General features: G+C 37.5%; 1 protein-coding gene and 1 pseudogene across 3 annotated transcripts in view; both read left to right on the top strand.

Moving 5' to 3' along the window:
* The window catches only part of LOC126064759 (collagen alpha-1(I) chain-like), a 253,041-nt gene that overhangs the window by 167,510 nt on the left and 64,342 nt on the right, over positions 1 to 21,189 (top strand). For 2 of the 3 annotated variants that reach the window (XM_049864012.1, XM_049864016.1), the window contains exon 3: positions 307 to 439. The gene's annotated coding sequence lies outside the window, so the exon portion shown is untranslated. Of the gene's footprint in view, positions 1 to 306; positions 440 to 570; positions 1,139 to 21,189 lie in introns of those variants that run through there. The other variant, XM_049864013.1, reaches the window with a different exon arrangement.
* LOC126064649 (proline-rich nuclear receptor coactivator 2-like) overlaps positions 1 to 21,189 on the top strand; it is a 33,618-nt pseudogene that overhangs the window by 4,827 nt on the left and 7,602 nt on the right.

The following is a 21,189-nucleotide window of genomic DNA, read 5'->3' as shown; positions in this document are numbered from 1 at the left end:
AGGAAATGGTTCAAGAATGGAAAGATCGAGGTGGTCAAATAATACCAAAGGTTAACTTAAGAATGAATTGAGCAACTGGTTGCCAATGATGTAGCTTCTTTTGGTATATTGATAGGGAGAAAAGATTGTTTTCAATGGTTTAATGAGAGAACGGTAAGAAAATAACCTGGGACAGTTAGAAGAGAGATTTATGAAGTAATTTTGTGGTTAAGAGACAAAGAAAAAGGAGGATAAGCCAGAAGGGGATCTTGAGTTAACGGACTTTTTGGGAAGTAAATATTATATCACCTCATATTTGTATTATAGAACATTCAAGAAGACAGAAAGAAGCTGATGATTTGGGAAAGAAAGCAAAACTACTGAAGCAACATAACTGAAGACATGAAAATAGACAGATCTCACTAACAAGGAGAGAGGGACTCTGCATCTGCCTGTAAAGGTATGCTGACAGTTCGACCATAATAACAGAGAGAAAGTCATGGTTGATGGGCACAGATGAAAGTAGGTGGATGTTTGTGATGGCGAGAATGTTGGAAAATTCCCTTCTATTTTTTTTCTTGATAAAACCAGAAATTAGGTCATCAGCTGAGAATGAAGAAGGAAGATGAGGTGTTACATAGTCCAGTAAAGAGAACGTGTGGAAAAACTCATCCAGGAAAGTGGGAAAGTAAAAGAACTAAGGAAATGAAGTAGGCTTGCTAGGTAGCACTGAGAGCCTAATTAAGGTAAGTAATCATGAATTTAAAATAAGACCACTCAGTCCCATTCTGTGTTTTTTCTTCAGACACATTAAGCAATTCAGGTGAGTTAGAAAATAGTTAGAAAGGTGGATTTAGCCAGAGTGGCTGAGAGAAGCAAGGGAGTTGATTGTGTACGCAAGGGACTGTTAAATATGGACTGTTGAAAGTAAACTGGAGATATAAAAAAGAAAGAAAATGAGGGCATGCCTTAAGTGCAAGATGAAGAAACTTTGGTGGTATTAATTTCGATGTAGGTCCTGAGGAATTGTGGCAGTTTTGGAGTTCTGGTCAAGAGATATAAAGTGGCTGACAGAGAGCAGTGTATGTGAAATTGAGTCAGATGCAGTTTTTGATAATAAGATGATTCTGGGTTAAGCAAATGAAAGTAGATAGTTGAGTTAGGGTTGAGAAAAAGTATTTATGGAAAGGAAGTCAAAAAACTCCAAGGCTAGGGTAGTGGGATGATTATCAAAACTTTAGTGGAATTAAAAGAGATAATATTTTCCAGGAATGAAGGAGTGAGAACTAATGGCTGTAACATAAAAGATTAGCAGATGACATGGTCTGATGGCATCAATGTCATAGGTAGGATTTTTAGTACAGAATAGCAAAAGCCTGTAAAATGCAGTGAAAAGCAAGGACAAGAACCCATTAACAGACCCTGATTACACTGGTTCCCCTACTTACGGTTTCTAGTGGGAAAGCAATATCCTCAAGAGAGACTCAGGTTATTGCTAGAGCAAGAAAGTGAAGAAATTGTTCAGAGAAGAAGTGGAGAATATAGGTGTTTTCATCGATGAGGAATTATGAGCTCCAGGCTACACAATGGAAGATCTGATGAACTGAGATAAAAACATATTACAAAGTCAGTGAAAACAACGAAGGACACGCAACAGCATCAGGACAGTAGTAACCTCTGGGGACAGACAGATAGGAAACTAGAGGAGGAAGTATGCAAGAGGCTTCAAATATAGCTGTAGCATTTTTTAATCTACAGAAAATAGGGCAGAAATATAGCTTTTGTTAATGAGTGGAAAGTATATAGGAACCTTAACTGAAATGCCGATAATATGATTTGGGGTCTTTTGCACCTTGGTTTTAAATGGTACAAATTCCTACCTCAAAGATTCATTGTTCAGCCCCCAATGACAAGCATTTCAAGAGTATAATATTCTAGATATTAGGTGATGAAAAAGAAAAAAAGCTTTAAAAAGTATTTTCCCACAATAATTATGAAGAAACATTTAGTTTCTAATTTTACATGAGGAAAAGATCCAACATTATTCAAATATAGTGGACATATTTCAAATTCTCACTATCCCCTGTGTCACAATTTTCTCCTAAGTTCTCTTTCAATTTCATCAACTTTACTTTTAGTCACAAAATTCTCTTAAAGAGGAGAAATACGCTTCTGCATCATAAGAGGTGATTTGCTCTGTCTTCAAAAATATTGAAGCTTGATAAAGATTGTACCAAGAATAAAACCAAAGACCACTTTCACTCATGAATATCTATGCAATAATCTTAAATAAAATATTAGCAAACAGAATCCAACAGCACATTTGAAAGTAATGCATCATACCAAATGGGATCTGTATCAGACATGCAAGTGTGTTTCAATATTAGGAAATGTTTTGGTAGAATTTATTATATGAGTTGTTCTACTATAAAGGAATTTATGATTATTGTCATAGATGCTGAAGAAGCAGTTGGGGTAATTCAATACACATTCAAAGAAAAACTTCTCAAGAAAATGGATAATGAATAATTCTAATAATTCTATAATATTAATTTGTGTGTGTGTGCATCTCTGTGTGTATATCAACACCAGAGCCAAAAATATGTTAAATAGGCATTCCCACTATGCGGTGTGATTGATTACTTGTGCGTGGCCTTTCCAGCTATGGTGTTGTAACTCCCACCTAAGTGGTTGGGTGGGACTGTATGATAGGGTAATTGTGGCCCACTGAAGGGGTTGGTCAGTTTTGCCATCCCACTGGGCTTGAAATGAGCCACTCCAGAGGCAGGAATGAAAAGAGCCCATCACCACCAAGGAAGAATAGCTAGAAGCCAGCAGTCCTTTGGATCCAGGATTCCTGTGCTGAGAAGCTCCTGGAAGCAGGAGACTGAGAGAGAGAGAGAGAGAGAGTGCAAGCTATAACCCTGAAGATGGTGAGAATGGTGGCAGGAAAGACCCAGCAGCAGAGATCTGGCAGCAAGAGATGGCAAGGTGGGCTTCCCAGCCTATGGAATGGGAAAGCTGAGTGCCTTTAGGCAGAGACTGAGGGCCAGGGAGAGCTGTGCCTGTGAGCACGCCTGGAAAGAGGCTGTCCTGATGGAAGACCTGTATCCTTAAGTGTTCCTGAGCCTGAATTGTCTCTCGTTACTTCCCTAATAAACCCCATAATAGTGAGTATTGTCTGTGAGATCTGTATGGCTACTGAAATGAATTATCAAACCCATCAGAGAAGTAGAGAGTGCCATGGGAGGGGCAGTTGGTGTAAGAATTGGTAAAGATGGTGGAGAGAGGAGGCATGTCTAACCCCTGCCTCATAGGAATCAGCGTCGGGCTGTTAATCTTGATTCTCCTTCCTCCTTCTGAAGTTAAATGAGGTCAGACACTTCCTTGACACCGTTTTTACACACTAAAATCAGAAAATGAAATACTCTCTGGTATTATCACTCCTTATGATTATATTGGAGGTATTAGCTATTGGGTCTGTGGATCTGATTTTACACTATTTACAATAAGTTAGTCTGCTTCTATTTCATGTTTGTTGGCAAAACATATGCAAATTCCATATCAGAGATAAAGGGCTTTTTCAGCAGCACCACCACCACCTCCAGTTGCCGAGTGTTATGATTGGATTGTGTCCCCCAAAAATATGTGCTATAAATCCTAATCCCTATACCTATGGATATACAAAGAAAACAAGAATCCTCACAAGTGCACCAATAAGTAACATCATTATAAATGAAGAAAATATTGAGGTTGTCAAGGATTTCCTTTTACTTGGATCCACAATCAATGCCCATGGAAGCAGCAGTCAAGAAATCAAACAACATAGTGCATTGGGAAAATGTGCTGCGAAAGACCTCTTTAAAGTGTAAAAAGCAAAGCTGTCCTTTTGAGGACTAAGGTGCACCTGACCCAAGCTAAGGTATTTTCAGTTGCATAATACGCATGTGAAAGCTGAACAATGAATAAGGAAGACCAAAGAAGAATTGATGTCTTTGAATTATGGTGTTGGTGAAGAATATTGAATATACCATGGACTGCTAGAAGAATGAACAAACCTGTCTCAGAAGAAGTACAGCTAGGGTGCTGCTTGGAAATGCAGATGGCGAGACTTCATCTCTCATAATTTGGACATATTATCAAGAGGGACCAATCCTTGGAGAAGGACATCATGCTTGGTAATGTAGAGGGTCAGCAAAAGAGAGGAAGACCCTCAATGAGATGGATTGACACAGTGGCTGCAAGGATGGGTTTGAACATCACAACGATTATGGGGATGATGCAGGACCGGGCAGTGTTTTGTTCTTTTGTACTAGGTTTGCTGAGTTGGAGCCAACACAAGGACACCTAACAACATCGACATACCTGTGGATCTAATTCCCTTTGTTATGTTAATGAGGCAATATAGGGTGTGTCTTAAACCAACCGCCTTTGAAATATAAAATGAGCAGATTAGGCACTGAAAAGCAAGGAGAGATGGGGGAAGATAGATGCCACGCCGTGTGAAAATCGCCAAGGAACTAAGGAACGAGCACCTTCCTTGAGAGCCCCCAGAGAGAGAAAGTCTTTGCCTATGAGTTGGTACCCTGAATTCAGACTTCTAGCCTCCTAAATTGTGAGAAAATAGATTTGTTTGTTAAAGCCACCCACTTGTAGTATTTCTGATACAGCAGCATTCGGTAACTAAGGTACCAAGATAGCAAGCAGCATGAAATTATATTTGCATCCATTCCCATTGCTCTCCTCCCATCCCACAAGTCCCACAGGGGCAATGGGGACAGACTCAGAGGGATGCCTCACACCAGGTAGTGGGCTGGCTGTGGACACTGAGCCTAGGGAATTCACAGCTTTTATCGTAAGTGGTAAGCAAACCTACTCTTTGTCCTGGAAATAAACATTGTTGTCTCATCTTTCAAGGTCGCTTCCTGCAATACAGTCCTGAGAAAAAGCTCAGCAAACAAGCAGTCAGGACTCCACATTTGTGGCATACACAGCAAGATGGATAGGAGCATGAGGGCCCTGTGACGGAGTATCTCTCAACACCAGCTAATGTCATTAGATGAGAGAAAGTAATTAGCTGCATAAGATTTTGAAAGGAGGAAGTAAAACTATCTTTATTTAAAAGCACATAATTTATATCATGAAACCCAAGGGAAGGAAATTTTTAAAAATGCCCTGCTGAAATAAAGAATGCATTTTACAGCAATTTATAAAATAATACACAAATATTGAGTTTCCATGTATGGGGACAATATGATATATTGAATGAGAATAAATCAGTTATCAGTACGAGAGAAATAAAAACATTAAATACCCTGGCCTTAATAAGGTATTTCCAAAATCTACTTGAAGAAATCCCTTAAAAGACACAAAAGTTGAATAAGTAGGCATACCATTTTCTAAGATCTGAAAACCCAACTGTATAAAGGTGGCAATGTTCCATAAATTAACTTATAAATCTGACACTCTCAATAAAAAAATCTAACTTTTTTTTCCCTATAGCTATGCCAGTAGATTCGAAAGTTCATATGGAAAAATAAAGAAGCAAGAATGGCCAAAAACAATCCCCCCAAAATAAAGAGAAATGTCAGGGAGGTCAGGACCTATAACAAAACATTAAAGAGCCTTTATAACAAAAACACAGTGAGGTGTTTATCCATGAATACATAATCAGACTAATGCAACAGAATAAAAAAACAAAAAGGCCACCCAAGTATATATTAAGCTATTGTATATAATAAAAGTTACATTTTAAACCAATGGGAAAAATGGACTTGTAATAAATAGCATTGGGAAAAACTGGGGATCTATCTTGGATAAAAATAAAATTGTATCTATTTTTCATATCATATACCAGAGTAAATTCAAAATGAATCAGGAAAATAAGTGTAAAAAATAAAATTATATAATTTCTAGAAGGAAACTAATATAACCATGAAATTAAAAATACTTTCTAAAATGAAGTACAAGAGCAGTAAACCAAAGTACTCATAAATACTACTAAATATGTTTTTTAAATACCTAAAAATAGAAAAAAGACTATAGAAATGATGTCACAGAAAATGAACCAACAAATCTATCACAAAGAGGTGAGCAGAAAAGGGCCAAATACCTAGTGGAAAAATGCAGGAAAAATTGAAATAAAAATTTTATAGAAAAAGAAAGATAAACAGTTGTTAAACATAAGAAAATAAATCCAAATTCATCTATAATAAAAAATGCAGCTTAAACTTGCACATACATCATGTCTCACCAGATTCAAGCAAAATCTAAATACAGTTTGACCACAGATCTGTTGCAAGGTTGTGAGGAGGCAGGCAACACTTGCATAGCTGGGGGGATGGATGGAACATGAGACATTTCTGCGACTTCCAAAGTTGAAACAGGTTGTAGAGTGATGCTAGGAGATCAGTTATTATTTGTTAACCTAGCCTGAGCTTTCTAACCAATTTGCAATATATTTTCGTAAGCTGACTGAATTTTAAAAGTTAGGTATTTCTCATTCATAGGAAAACATTTGTAGACATTTTCCTCTGCCATACCTCAGGATGTATCTTCTGCTTTATTATACAAACGTTACCTTTCCTTTTTTTCAGTTTTTGTTTTTATTTATTTATTTATTTATTTGTTTTATTATCTCTTAAGATAAACACAGGTTAGTAGGATTGATGAATAGATACCTGTGGCATAGATAGAATATGTGCTGTGGAGAGCTACAATGACATATAACAACATTTTCTCCGCCAGCATAGGTTTTGTTACATTTCAAGAGTTGTCATTCACAGTTCATTATTTTATATACTTAAAGAAATGTATCTGTCAGAGTGATCCAGAGAATCAGAACCAAAATAAGATTATACATATACATATACACACATACACATATACACACAACAACAACAAAGAAACCCAAACCCATTGCTATTGAGTTGCTTCTGACTTATAGCAACCTTTTTTTTTTTTTTAATAAGACAGAGTAGAACTGCCCTATAGGGTTTATATATGAGGATCGGCTGGTGGATTCGAACTGCTGGCCTTTTTGATTAGCAGCTGTAGCACCCTTTAGCTTTTAACCACTGTGCCACGAGGGCTGTTTCTCTCTCTCTCTATATATATACACATATACATATACACACACACATATATATAGTTGTTCTTAGGTGCCGTCCAGTCAGTTCTGACTCACAGCAAACCTATGTACAAAAGAATGAAACACTGCCAGGTACTATGCCATTTCCACAATCATTGCTATGTTTGGGTCCATTGTTGCAGCCAACTGTGTCAATCCATCTCTTTGAACATCCTTCTCTTCTTCACTTACCCTATACTTTAGCAAGCATAATGTCCTTCTCTAGGGACCGGTCCCTCCTGATATGTCCAAGTTAAGTGAGACAAAGTCTCACTACCCGAAAGTCTAAGGAGCATTTTGGCTGTGCTTCTTCCAAGGTAGGTTTATTGTTCTTCTGGCCATCCATTGTATATTCAATATTCTTCACTAATGGCATAATTAAAGTACATCAATTCTTCTTCCTTCTTCCTTATTCATTGTCCAGCTTTTGCATGCATATGAGGAGATTGTAAATATCATGGCTTGGGTCAGGCATACCTTAGTCCTCAAAGTGACATCTTTGCTTTTTCATACTTGAAAGAGGTCTTTTGCAGCGGATTTGTCCAAAGTTGTTTTATTTCTTGACTGCTGCTTCCATGGGTGTTGATTGTGGACCCAGGTAAATTAAGTCCTTGACATCAATATTTTCTCCATTTATCATGATGTTGCTTATTGGTCCAGTAGTGAGAATTTTTGTTTTCTTTTTGTGAAGATATAATTTATATTGAAGGATGTAGTCTTTGACCTTCATCAGTAAGTGCTTCAAGTCCTTTTCACTTTCAGTAAGCAAGTTTGTATCTTCTGCATAATGCAGGTTGTTAATGAGGCTTCCTCCAATCCTGATGTGGTGTTCTTCTCCATATAGGTGTTCTTCTTCATGTAGTCCTACTTCTCAGATTATTTGCTTAGTATAGGGATTGAATAAGCATGGTGAAAGGATGCAAGCCTGATGCACACCTCTCCTGATTTCAAACCATGCAGTATCCCCGGTTTTGTTGGAACAACTGCCTCTTTTTCTACGTACAAGTTCCACATAAGCACAATTAAGTGTCCTGGGATTCCCGTTCTTGCAAATGTTATCCATAATTCGTTATGATCCACATGGCTGAATGCCTCTGCATGGTCAATTAAATACAGTAAACATATTTCTGGTATTCTCTGTTTCCAGTCAAGATCCATCTGACATCAGCAATGATATCCCTTGTTCCACATCCTTTTCTGATTCCAGTTTGAATTTCTGGAAGTTCCCTGTCAATGTACTGCTGCAACCCTTTTCGAATTATCTTCAGCTTAATTTTACTTGCATGTGATATTAATGATATTGTTTGATAATTTCCACATTCTGTTGGAATACCTTTCTTTGGAATGGACACAAATATAGATATATTCCAGTCGGCTGGCCAGGCAGCTGTCTTCTAAATTTCTTGGCACAGATTAGTGATTGCTTCCAGTGTTGCATCTGTTTGGTGGAACTACTATTCCATCAATTCCTGAAGCCTTGCTTTTTGCCAGAGCCTTTAGTGCAGCTTGGACTTCTTCCTTCATTACCATTGTTTCTTGATTATTTGCTACCTCCTGAGATGTTCGAATCTTGACCAGTTCTTTTTGGTACAGTGGCCTATGTATTCTTTCCATCTTCTTTTGTCTGAAATCTGTAGGGCAGGCAGACTGGAACTTCAGGCAAGAGTTGATATTGCTTCCAGTGTTCAAAATTCATCAGGCTGGCCCAGGAGGCGGGGACTCAGGCAGGATTTTTATGTTACAGTCTTAAGGCAGAATTACTTTTTCTCCAGGAAACTTCAGTTTTTGCTCTGAAGGCCTTCAACTGATTCATGAGGCTCACCCACATCATGGCAACCTCTAAACTAGTGCGTGCCCAAACAAAAAGGCAACAAGCCTATCCAAGTTGATACATAAAATTAATTAATTAATATTTGTCTACATACTATTCAGGTCGGTGCAAGAATCTAAGTGTAGAATCTAAGTTCTATTGCATATAGCTAAACGCTGTTATCAGATTTCCACTCCAGCATTTTGGCAAAGCTGTTATGAAATATGAAAGCTATTATGGAAAAAGCAATGAACAGAAAGTTTAAAAAGTAATACATAAGGCCTTCATTAAATTAAGGTGGAGATTAGCCACTTAGTTTTTTCACGACTGTTTCTCTACACATGATTCATCTTTTGTGTTTTTATGCGGAACTTTACTGAGTTTTATTCCTTGTTTGAAGAAAATCAAAGTTAGTCTTTTTAAAAGACAAAAATATTAATGAATACAAATATCCTTGTCCTTTCAAAACTTGTTCAACAGCTGGATTAAAGTAAAAGAAATTCTGACTACTTCACTTCTCTAAGCTCTTTTAGGGTTGTTACAAAGATTAAATAAATCAACGTACGTGAGCCCCTTTGAGACAGTGCTTGGAGCAGATTATGCACCATGTAGACGTCTGGGTTTTTAAGCGTTAGTTATTGTTATCGTCTGTGTCAAAGCAGGCACTTTCTGCCTTTCCCTTTATATTATTCCCTCTGCCACGTCGATATTCTTATTGCCTTTTCCCATAGCTCACAGACAGCATGTTCGGCTTTCCTTTTGAGATCCTATAGCTATCTTACTCCGAGAGGATTTTCAAAACATTTAAAGTAAAAAGCAATGTTGAAAGGTTAATCGTGTGACTATTTAAGATGTGGACGTTCAAAAGATTTTGACAGTGAATGAACCACTCTGCTTTCTTGAGAAAGGACTAACACATTTAGATGAAGGAATTTTCCATCCCTCCATGGTTCCTTCCTTCTCTTCTTTCTCATCTCTCCTCTCCTCTCTTCATATACTTTGTTTCTTCTTTAAGAAATTTTAATTGTTTTAAATTTTATCTCAAAAACCTCTCTTTGAGGTATAGACAAGGAAGGGACCACTTTATATTTGTGTCAGGCTTTAGGAAGGACCTAGAAGAGAGCAGAGGTAATATACAGGGTCATTTCCCTATGGGATTAGATCTATTTCAGAAATAAGGAATAATAGAGCTTTCAGGGAACATGTGAAGGAAACAAAGGGACACACCACACAAAAACCAAGGCAAGGAGAGTTTTCAGTGCAACCTAAATGGGCTCCTACATATAAATTGTGTATGCATGCTTGTCTAGGAAAGGTACAGTTTGGGCTGAATAATTCTGAAGTCCTATTTCCATTTTGGAATCCTGTTTTTACGTGATCATAAACACACTGAAGTTTTCATTACCTCCTGGCAATGAAGAGAGTGTCTAGTCAGGAGAAAATTAATATCATTACAAATAGGATGCTCCTTAAAAAAAAAAAAATCTTTTTTCCTTTGTAAAAAGTTGTAGATTGAGTGATATAAAACTAAAAGTTTAGCCATTAAGAAGTCTTAATACTGATCTACCCCAATAATTTCAAATTAGAAGCTTTCAAATAATTTTGAATGAAGATGTTTGAAAGCAGGCGTTTTAAAGAAATGTGCTCTTAATGTTGAAGCTATGCATGTTCCATTTTCCATCATACTGAGATGATTAAAATCTTTAGGATGACGGCATGTGATACAGATTTGTTTTGATTACTATGGATTCAAAAACCACTAATTGAGAACGCTAAGGGAAAAAGTTGTAATTTTAGTGGCTGCTTTTGATTTTAATTTTATGTTTGGGTACCTATACAGCTGGAACGTTCTTACTGTCTTGGACAAGCAATAAGACCAAAAAACCAAATCCATTGCCATCGAGTTGATTCCAAATCCTGTAGGACAGATTAGAACTGCCTCACAGGGTTTCCAAGGAGTGGTTGGTGGACTCGAATTGTTGACCTTTTGGTTATCAGCTGAGCTCTTGACCACTATGCTACCAGGGCTCCAATGGTATGTGCGAAATAAATACTTGAAATCACGGTGGAGGAAACATGGTAAAATCCATTGGTTATGATTTTTAGAAATATTTATTTAAATTCATGATTTATTTTTGGCTTAGAACACATTAAAATTTGTGTCAAAATCCATCGGGAAAACACAACAAGTATTATCATTCAGTTTACAAAGTCAATGGAAATTCATGGAAATATAGTTTATTTTGTCCTAGTCATTTTGTCAGTCTTAGAAATATAAAAAATGACACTTGCTTACTCTTTTAACTATTAATGCTAACTTGTCTGATTTTTGTAACAGCCAAGATGTAGATAACCTGTTATATGTTATATGGCCACTCACGATAGTTACCTCAGATATTTTATTTATTTTATAGGAATATGTTACAGTCAGAGTAAACGTGCAGAGAGATTTTTTTCAAGTGAAGACTGTTCCTGCTATATTTACCAGAAAAGCAAATATATATCTGTGAAGTGTTCAGAAGGATAATGACTAAGCCAATCCTTTTTTAATAATATTTTTCTTACAATTAAGAGCTACATAAACCACTATATTCTACTATTTTCTGGCCCTTTAAACTCCCCACCAAAAATGATATTATGAAGAAAAATTTACAATACGTTTTCTAATATCACACTTTTGCACGCAAAATACTTTTTTCCTAACCTGGAGGGAAGGGTGAAGAAATAAGAGGTCTTTACCTGAGCGGTTGATTTTCAACACTAAGTAGCTCTGGGGACTGGAGACTATGTGTCTGAAAATTCAGCCTTATGTGGATTTGAACATCTAGGTTTGTAACACTTCGTTTCCTTGTTTCGCTCCATTAAGGACCACCAACCCCTTCTTTGGAAAACATATCAGATTGAGGACAACTCAAATAGCACTGGGCATCCATCACTTTTTACCTAATCCATCTATTGCTTTTACAATTATGCTTGAAACTGTGTTCTCAAAACAGTACTGATCTCAGAAATGCCAGTTGCCTGTTGTCTGGCACGAAGTGATCCTCAGTGAAACTAAAGCATTGCTTACCATATAAATTCTCATTGTACAGATTCATAAATTTATCTGAAGAAAATTGTTTCAGTCGATGAATCTAATTTTTCACAGTTTGAATTGTTTTCATAAAGATCTCTTTATTTTATTTCTTATTCACATTTCTTCAAACAAAAATATAATTTCCAATTTCAAGCACATTAATGCATTGGATATATTAGTGTCGGTAGTTTATAAACCCCTCAGATGTATTATTTGAGTGATCTTTTGAAAGATTCTAGAAGACATTGAATATTGATTGTTGATGATTTAAGTTGATTTTTTTCCTTAAGGCCCTTCCACTGAATTTTATTTTTGTAAACATAAATTTCTCTATAAAGATAAAACAACACTTAGCAAATCAATTTTGTTCTCATTATAATTTTGAAAATTGACCGTTAACATATAACAGTTAAAAGAAAAAAATTTAAGGGTCTTTGAATGACTTCCATCTTCTTCTTAAAGCCATTGAGTATTACTTCAAATCCTGAAGTTTCTAACGATATCTAGGTGTGGAGATTCTGGATATAACATAATTTTATTCTTCAATTCCATGGGCAGAATGAAGATATCTTATGGAGTGTGTATGAGTGTGTGTATGTGTGAGAGAGAGACAGAAAATCACACTCTCATAAGATATCAACTTGCCTTCCAAAATCTATGTTTCATACCCTTGAACTTTCAAATATAAGACCTGAGGAAACTTTGGTAGATCTGAAAGGACAAGTAGACTTTATGAGGTTGTCTCTTCTGTGCTTTCCTGACCTCATTAATGTTGTTTGCTTTCCTAATGTGGAAAACAAATTGTTGGACATGCTTCTCTGGTTTCTGAGTCAAACGATGATTTGATCTTACATCTTAGGAAATTTCCCAGAACCAACTAAAGTGTTAAATGTGTTTCATTAAAAAAAAAATAATTTGAGGACTTTCTAATAGACTATATAAAAATCCATCCTTAATACCAGGTGCACTAAAATTAAAATTTTCCACATCAACTCTTTACATTTTCTAAAATTCATCCATGCCCTCAGTGGCCTGTGGAGTGATTTTACCTAGTACATTTGTGAATCTCTTTAATTTTGATAATTGTGTGTTTACATATCAATTTTACAGGTACATGGAAAATATAATTTACAGAACAGACTAACGGTTACATTGATGTTAATACTTAGGACAAATCTAAGAAAAAGTGATTTCATGTCAGGTGAATTTTAAGAAAAACACTAAGTAAAATATTTCATATGCAATTGATCAAATTACATATGAAAAAATTTTCAGAGTTGTATGAAAACCACTGATCTAAACAAACACACACACACACAGAAGAAGAAAGAAAGAATTCTGGAGAGTACCTACTTTGATACATGTAGATATGGCCTTACCAGGTTATTCATAAGCTTGTAAATGTTTTGTTTATAAAAGATGAAGCCTACTTAGAGACAAAACTTATCGACTGTCTTCTATTATCCAGAAAACAATACCCATTTGAACAAAATTTTATATTATATACACAAGTAGTCCCTGACTTATGATGTATTTGAGTTACAACAAACAGTACTTATGAACGTCCTTTTTGCTTTTTTGTACATCTTGTCACTATGAGTCAGAATTGACTCAACAGCAATGTTGTTTTTTTTTTTTTTAATCTTAAGTAATGTGTACAACATACAACGGTGCAGCATGTAATATGCTGATGTCATCATTCTCAGATGCTCAATGGCAGATGCTCAATTTTATGACTTACTGTTCAAAACACTGTCATACAGATTTAGTTTTATAAACTAAATCAGGGGCTTCAGCTGCTTGAAAACATGGACCTAAATGTAATTGCTTTCCTAAAATTGATAGGCAGATTCAGGAAGCAGCGAAATGCTACCGTGAAATACATGAAGACAGATAAGGACCATACAGACAGCTCTCACTAATTTTCAAAGTACAAATGCCATCCCATTTCCCAGGGATAACCCAGATGATCCAGAACCTTCCACGAGTGGAGTTAGTACCACAACTGACAAAATTCCAACGTCATTCAATTCTTCATCCAGAGTAAATTATTATGATTTGTGTATTTTGTGTGTATGTATGTATTAAAATGGAGCCCTAATGGTGCAGTGGTTAAGAGCTCAGCTGTTAACTAAAAGGTAGTCAGTTCAAAGCCACCAGCTGCTCCTTAGAAATCATATGGAGCAGTTCTACTCTGTCCTATAGGGTAGCTAGGAATTGGAATCGACTGGAATGCAATTTTTTTTTTGATGTATTAAAGTATATATGTAAGTTTATATGTAATACTTCCAACCCCTAAAGACAAATAAATATCAGATTTATAAAGATACTGGTAATAAAAGGCAGTAATAATGAAAATTTTTCAAAAAATTAAAGCGTTCAACTTATGTCAGAATCAACTTACAATGGGGTATATATGTGTGTGTGTGTGTGTGTGTACTTTCAATGTATGCATGATAAACTCTAGTGTCAGAATGAAGATTTTCACACAGATTTAAAGAGGTGAAGGTCTCTTTAAAGTATTAAAAAGCAAAGAAAGCAAAGAAGCTTAAAGTGTTCCTGACCCAAGCCATGGTATTTTCAATCACCTCACATGCATATGAAAGCTGGACAATGAATAAGAAGACAAAAGAATTAATGCCTTTGAATTGTGGTATAGTGAAGAATATTGACTATACCATGGACTTCCAGAAGAATGAACAGGTCTCTCTCGGAGGAAGTACAGCCAGAGTGCTCCTTAGAAGCAGGAATGGCAGGACTTCGCCTCACATTCTTTACACGTGTTATCAGGAGGGACCAGTCCCTGGAGAAGGACACCGTGCTTGTTAAAATAGACAGTGAGCAAAAAAGAGGAAAACCTTCAAAGAGATGGATTGACACAGTGGCTGCAACAATGGGCTCAAGCGTAACAAACCTGTTGCCCATGAAGTACATTCCTGCTCATAGCAGCCCTGTAGGGTTTCCAAGGCTGTGATCTTTTCAGAAGACTGCCACAGCTGTCTCCTGAAGGACAGCTGGTGGGTTTGAACCTCAGATCTTTCGGTTAGCGGTCAAGAACTTTAACCACTGAGCCACCAGGACCTCTTGTTTCAGCTTCTAGGAGCCGGCAATTCTTGAAGTTCCTGGTCTTGTAGATTCATCTGCCTTCATTGTCATCACATAGCTTCTGTCTTCCTCTATTCGTGCTCCTTTTTCTCTGTGTCTTTGCTGTTGTTTAAACTCAGAAATGCTTGTGTTCAGGACGCACCCTGCACTGATATGACCTCATTAACATATGTCCCAATCGGATTATATCCACAAGTATAGGGGTTAGAATTCTAAAACTTATACTGGGGGAGGGCACAATTCAATCCATAACAGTCCCTGAACCTGTTTGCTTTGCTTCCATTCTTGTGAACCAACATAAATAAAAGCATTCATAAATTTACTACTTCATCTGGCTTGTCTGTTTATGGTAGTAAATCCACGGAAGGGAACTTGGGTAAAGAAGAATGCTCAACTCAATTTCTGGGTAGCTTTATTATAGGTTGAACCACTTATGCCTGAAAATATAGTGATATAGAGGTACCCCTCAATCCTCGAAGTGGCTCAACTGCCAAATAATGTCTGGTTTTCCCAGCAACAGCAGAGAGTACATGAGGAGTGTGGAGGGGGTGAATAGCTGAACATATAGCAAACACTCTTCCAAAACACATTGCCTTGGTAGTAATGATACACTTTTCTCTTGTACTGTTTTTGTTGTTTGTTTTATGTTTAAAAAGACTGTTGGGGGGTCAAACGCTACATAAGCCTTTAACTATATTCTAAATGGCCTTAAGTGACTTCATACTAGGTAAATGTAGTGGCTAGTGTTACCAAATAATTTTTGTTTACACTTAGGACATTTTTGGAGAGCAAAAGAAGGCACTACAAAAGGTATGCCTGTACAGCAGGTATGAACTGAAGCTATCCCAGGCAGTTTGAAATATTTAGTCATTCTCCATATGGCCAATGTTGTTCTCTAAGGTATACATTGTGAATCTCAATACATTTCCAAAACAACATTTACTGCGGAAATGGAATCTCCTGTTAGCGCAAAATAGTTCCCTTCTAAAAATTGTGCTATCAAAACAATGCACGTGGAAGTATTTATTTGTGTGTGAGCGTGTGTTAAGAAATATTCTTTTCACTTCCTGTTTTCTCAGCCTGGAAAAAAATTATATATATAGTAGTTTTATCTCTACTCCTCAACTATTACCTTATCAATGAGTGACTTCTGGTCATCATATCTAAAATTTCAATACTTTCCAAAACTTACTATCCGTTATCCATCTTTCCTGCTTTACTTTTTCTCCTTAGGATTCAGCACAATCTAACATAAAGTCTGGTATCCTGTAGTGTGACATACATGTCTTTAAAAATCTTTGCTTTATGCAAAATTGTGTAATTAAAACCACAAGGGTTATGGAAAAAAATGAACGTAGGACACAACATTCAGAGCCCTTGTCAGTCACACATTAAAAAAAAAAAAATAAGAATTTAATGAAAGTGTGGCACAGTTTTACATGGAAATCCTGGTGGTGTAGTGGTTAAGAGCTACAGCTGCTAACCAAAAGGTCAGCAGTTTGAATCCACCAACATACGATAAAAGGTTCAGAAAGGCTGCAATGCTAAGATAAACGTAGCATGTAACCTTGAAAAATACCTGAAGTTTGCTTGTGGAAGAGGATGTCAGAAGGGCCAGCATCTGAAGAGTTGTAGACCCTGAGTTACTATGAAGTAGGTGAGGGAAGGACTCTGAAATCTGACCAATATTTGTAAAACAAGATGTAAATGAGTGTGTCTTATAGCAAAAGTAGTGAACCCAGGTATCTGGTAGATGTTTCAGGGGTGTGTGTGCGCATATGCGTGCGTTTTTGTTTATAAGTATTTGGTTTGGTTTAACAGGGTACACTTTGCTTTCACCTAGTGTTTCTTATGTAGGAAATTACGTATATGCAAACACAGACTTTCTGTTATGCTCAGATTGCTGCCTAGTGTCTGTGTGTATGCAACTATGTATGTATGTATTGCTTCAGGCCTAATATGCAGTTTTAAAACAAGTGTTGTAGTGGGATTGACAGTATGTCACTTATTTTCTCGTTACTCTCTTTCTCACCCACTAGAATGCATGCTCTATGTGGATAAACACTTTTTCACTCTCCTGTCCCTAGAGCGTATAATTAATCCATTGCCATTGAGTCGATTCTGGCTTATGGCGACCTCATTGTGTCAGAGGAGAACTGTACTCCATTGGGTTTTCAATGGCTGTAATCTTATAGAAGTGGCCCCCCCCCGCCCGGTTTTTCTTCCACAGCACAGCTCAGTGGACTGGAGCTGCCAACTTTTTGGTAGTAGGCAAGCACAAGGTTGTGCCATCCAGGGACCTTAGATAGTTCACACATAAAAGACACAGAGTAAGTATTTACTGAATGATTGGGTGTGCTTAAAACTCCCTTAATGACCTAAGACCTGCTTGCCTCTCGATCCTCAAATCTCATCATCCTCCCTCAGGCCATGTGTGAAAGGCACTGAATTTATTTTTGCTTTTGGAATAACTATGATGTGTGTCCACTTAGAATCTGGGAGTCATCATTCACTCCACACTCATTCACCTCTAGGTCTTCATACGTGAAGCTTCACTCACCTACAACATTTATTGAAGTCCCTGGGTTGTGCAAATGGTTAAGACACCTGGCTGCTAATGAAAAGGTTGAAGGTTTGAGTCTACCCAGAGGCACCTCAGAAGAAAGGCTTGGCAGTCTTCTTCAGAAAAATCAGCTATGGAAAACCTGGTGGGGCACAGTTCTGCTGACACAGAGGGGTAGCAATAAGTTGGAATAAAATTGACAGCAGCTGGTTTTATTACATGTGTCACCATCCTCATCTAATTTCTAAATCCTAATTATTCTATAATTTCTATCTGAAAAGTTCCATCTACTGAGGCAACCTGAACTAAAATTAGTTGCTTTTCACCTGTTCTCCCATTCTCCCCTGCCCCCCCCCTCCCTTTTAGCAGGATAGATAGTAGTTCCTGCTTGATGATGGCTGCTTTGTGGAACTGCAATTTCTGTGAGGGCAGAAAACCTCTTTCTTTTTCACCATTGCATCCTCATCACCTAGTGATGTACCTGCTACGAAGCAGATTCTCAATAAATATTTTCAGAATGACTAAAGGAGAGATTTCCCATAGTAAGCTAGAATGTAGACCCTGGGTCAAAAATAAGGGATCAATAATCATACAGTTTGTGAGGTAGACTAAGGCAGTACTCCAAATCTGCCTGGCGCTCACAGGTTGTACTCGATTTCTAGATAGCCAGGGGACCATTAGAAAAAGAGCATCAATAACTAATAAGGATTGCTCCATAATATCATGTCCTTTCGATCAGAGCCTGAACACATATTAGCTCATGAAAAGTAGCTTTCATTACTAACAAGAATCAGACAGCGTACAACAGGAAAGGACATCTTGAGCAGTGTCCCTGGCTCAAAAGCTGTGTGGGCAGAGATGAAGAGTCTGCCATGTACACCCCACTTTGCACCATGGGTGAGGAGTTTAAATGGACTCTACCTACTGCTGGTCTCCCCCTAGCCAGGTAGGTCCACTTAGTGGACTGTAAGCTTATGCTATGTGTACCCCACCTGCACTGTAGCTGAGGAGACTCAGAAAACTTCCTCCCCCAGCTATTTCATACCCCAGCATTATTAACCCCACTAATAATATCATTAATATCACACCCAAGTAAAATTTTGCTGAAGATCATTCAAAAGCGTTTGTACCAGTACATCGACAGGGAACTGCCAGAAGTTCAAGCCAGATTCAGAAGAGGATGTGGAATGAGGGATATCATAGCTGATGTCAGATGGATCTTGGCTGAAAGTAGAGAATACAAGAAAGATGTTTATTTGTGTTTTATTGACTATGCAAAGGCATTCAACTGTGTGCATCATAACAAATTTTTGATAACATTACAAAGAATGGGAATTCCAGAACACTTAATTGTGCTTATGAGGATCCTGTACATAGATTAAGAGGCAGTCATTCAAACAGAAAAAGGGGATACTGTGTGGTTTAAAGTTAGGAAAGGTGTGCATCAAGGTTGTATCCTTTCATTGTAACTATTCGATCTGTGTGCTGAGCAAGAGATTTGAGAAACTGGACTATATGAAGAACATGGCCTCAGGTTTGGAGGAAGACTCATTAACAATCTGCTTTATGCAGAAGACACAACCTTGCTTGCTGAAAGTGAAAAGGACTTGAAGTACTTACTGATAAGATCAAAGACCACATCCTTCAGTATGGATTACATCTCAACATAAAGAAAACAAAAATGCTCACAACTGGACCAATGAGCAACATCATGATAAATGGAGAAAAGATTGAAGTCGTCAAGGATTGCATTTTACTGGGATCCACAGTCAACATCCATGGAAGCAGCAGTCAGGAAATCAAAAGATGCATTGCTGTGGGCAAATCTTCTGTGAAAGACCTCTTTAAAGTGTCGAAAAGCGAAGATGTCACCTCGAAGACCAAGGTGCTTCTGACCCAAGCCATGGTTTTTTCAATCACCTCAAATGTATGTGAAAGCTGGTCAATGAATAAGGAAGTCTGAAGAAGAATTGATGCGTTAGAATTATGGTGTTGGTGAATATACTATGGAATGCCAGAAGAACGAACAAGTCTGTCTTGGAAGAAGTACAGGGAGAATGCTCTTTAGAAGTGAGGATGGCAAGACTTCATCTCACATACTTTGGACATATTATCAGTCCCTGGAGAAGAACATCATTCTTATTAAAGTGGAGAGTCAGCAAAAAAGAGGAAGACCATCAACGAGATGAATTGACACAGTGGCTGCAACAATGGGCTTAAGCATAACAGTGATCACGAGGGTGGCTCAGGACCAAGCAGTGTTTTGTTCTGTTGTAGATAGTATCATTATGAGTCAGAACTGACTCAAGGACACCTAACAACAACAACAACAAACATCCTACTGCATCATGCCCCCCCTGAATTCCTGAGAAGAGGGAGGTTGTTAGCCCAGAATTTTGTTTTTTTAACCTTGCTAACAAGTATCAGGCCTCAGTGGGGGTGGTGGCTTTTTTCTGAGGCCTAAAGATGCCAGCACAAAAAGAGGCTTGTCTGAAGGACTTCCTCATCACAGGAGGAAAAAAGATTTTGAGCAGTGCTGCACATTTCATTACTTTTATGATATTTTACTGCATCAGGGGAACAACATCAGCCTCCGAACGTCCCAGAGTACAGTTTTAATTTCTTTTCAGTTATAGGCAATCTTTTCTGTTATTGGAAAACTTCTTTTTCTTTTGAAGTGTACAATCTTCCATTTTCATTGACCCTGCCATTTACTAGATGCATGATTTTAGACCCTGTTAAAGACTGGTTTCTTTTTCACAAAATGGAGAGGAAATGCGTATAGGCATTGTGAAAGTCAAATGGCTAGACAATGTAAAGTGCAGAGCCCAGGTAAGCACATGGTAACTGTACTATATAGCTTAGACATTACAGCAAGAACAATGACATTTATTTAAGAAGATTAGATCAGGAATAGAACATACAGAATTCTCCAAACTCATCAGTATGATTCCTCAGAGTTGTCTCTAGGAGACTTTATAGAACTAGCCCTCAAGGAGGAATCTCTTTGCTAGTACTAGATTTCAAATCCTAATGTCCACATTTATATCCCTGTCTTAGTTATCCAGTGCTGTTGTAACAGAAATACAACACATGGATGGCTTTAAAGAAGAGAAATGTAATTTTTCACAGTTCAGGAGGCTACAAGTCCAAATTCAGGGCAGCAGCTTTAGAGGAAGGCTCTGTGTCTCTCTCAGCTCTGGAGGAAGGTCTTTGTCTCAGCTTCTATAGCCCTTATATTCCTCGGTTCTGTGGAGATCTTCATGTGGCACTTATCCTTCCCACAATGTGTGCTCCTTGTCTCTATGTCTATGCAGCTCCTTATGACTCTGATGTGATTAGGTTTGGGACACACCCTATACTGATATGACCTTATTAACATAACAAAGAAAATCCTATTCCCAAACAATATTCCTTCCACAGGTTTAGTGACTAGGATTCCAACACATACTTTTGGGGGATCCAGTTGAGTCCATAACAGTCTCCTTCAATGGGAAACTAGATAAATGATCTGGCATGTTCCATCT

The sequence above is a fragment of the Elephas maximus genome, chromosome 21, assembly GCF_024166365.1.
Source record: "Elephas maximus indicus isolate mEleMax1 chromosome 21, mEleMax1 primary haplotype, whole genome shotgun sequence".
Taxonomy (NCBI): Eukaryota; Metazoa; Chordata; class Mammalia; order Proboscidea; family Elephantidae; genus Elephas; species Elephas maximus.
Note: the sequence above shows the minus strand (reverse complement) of the source record. Positions and strands in the feature narration are given on the sequence as shown.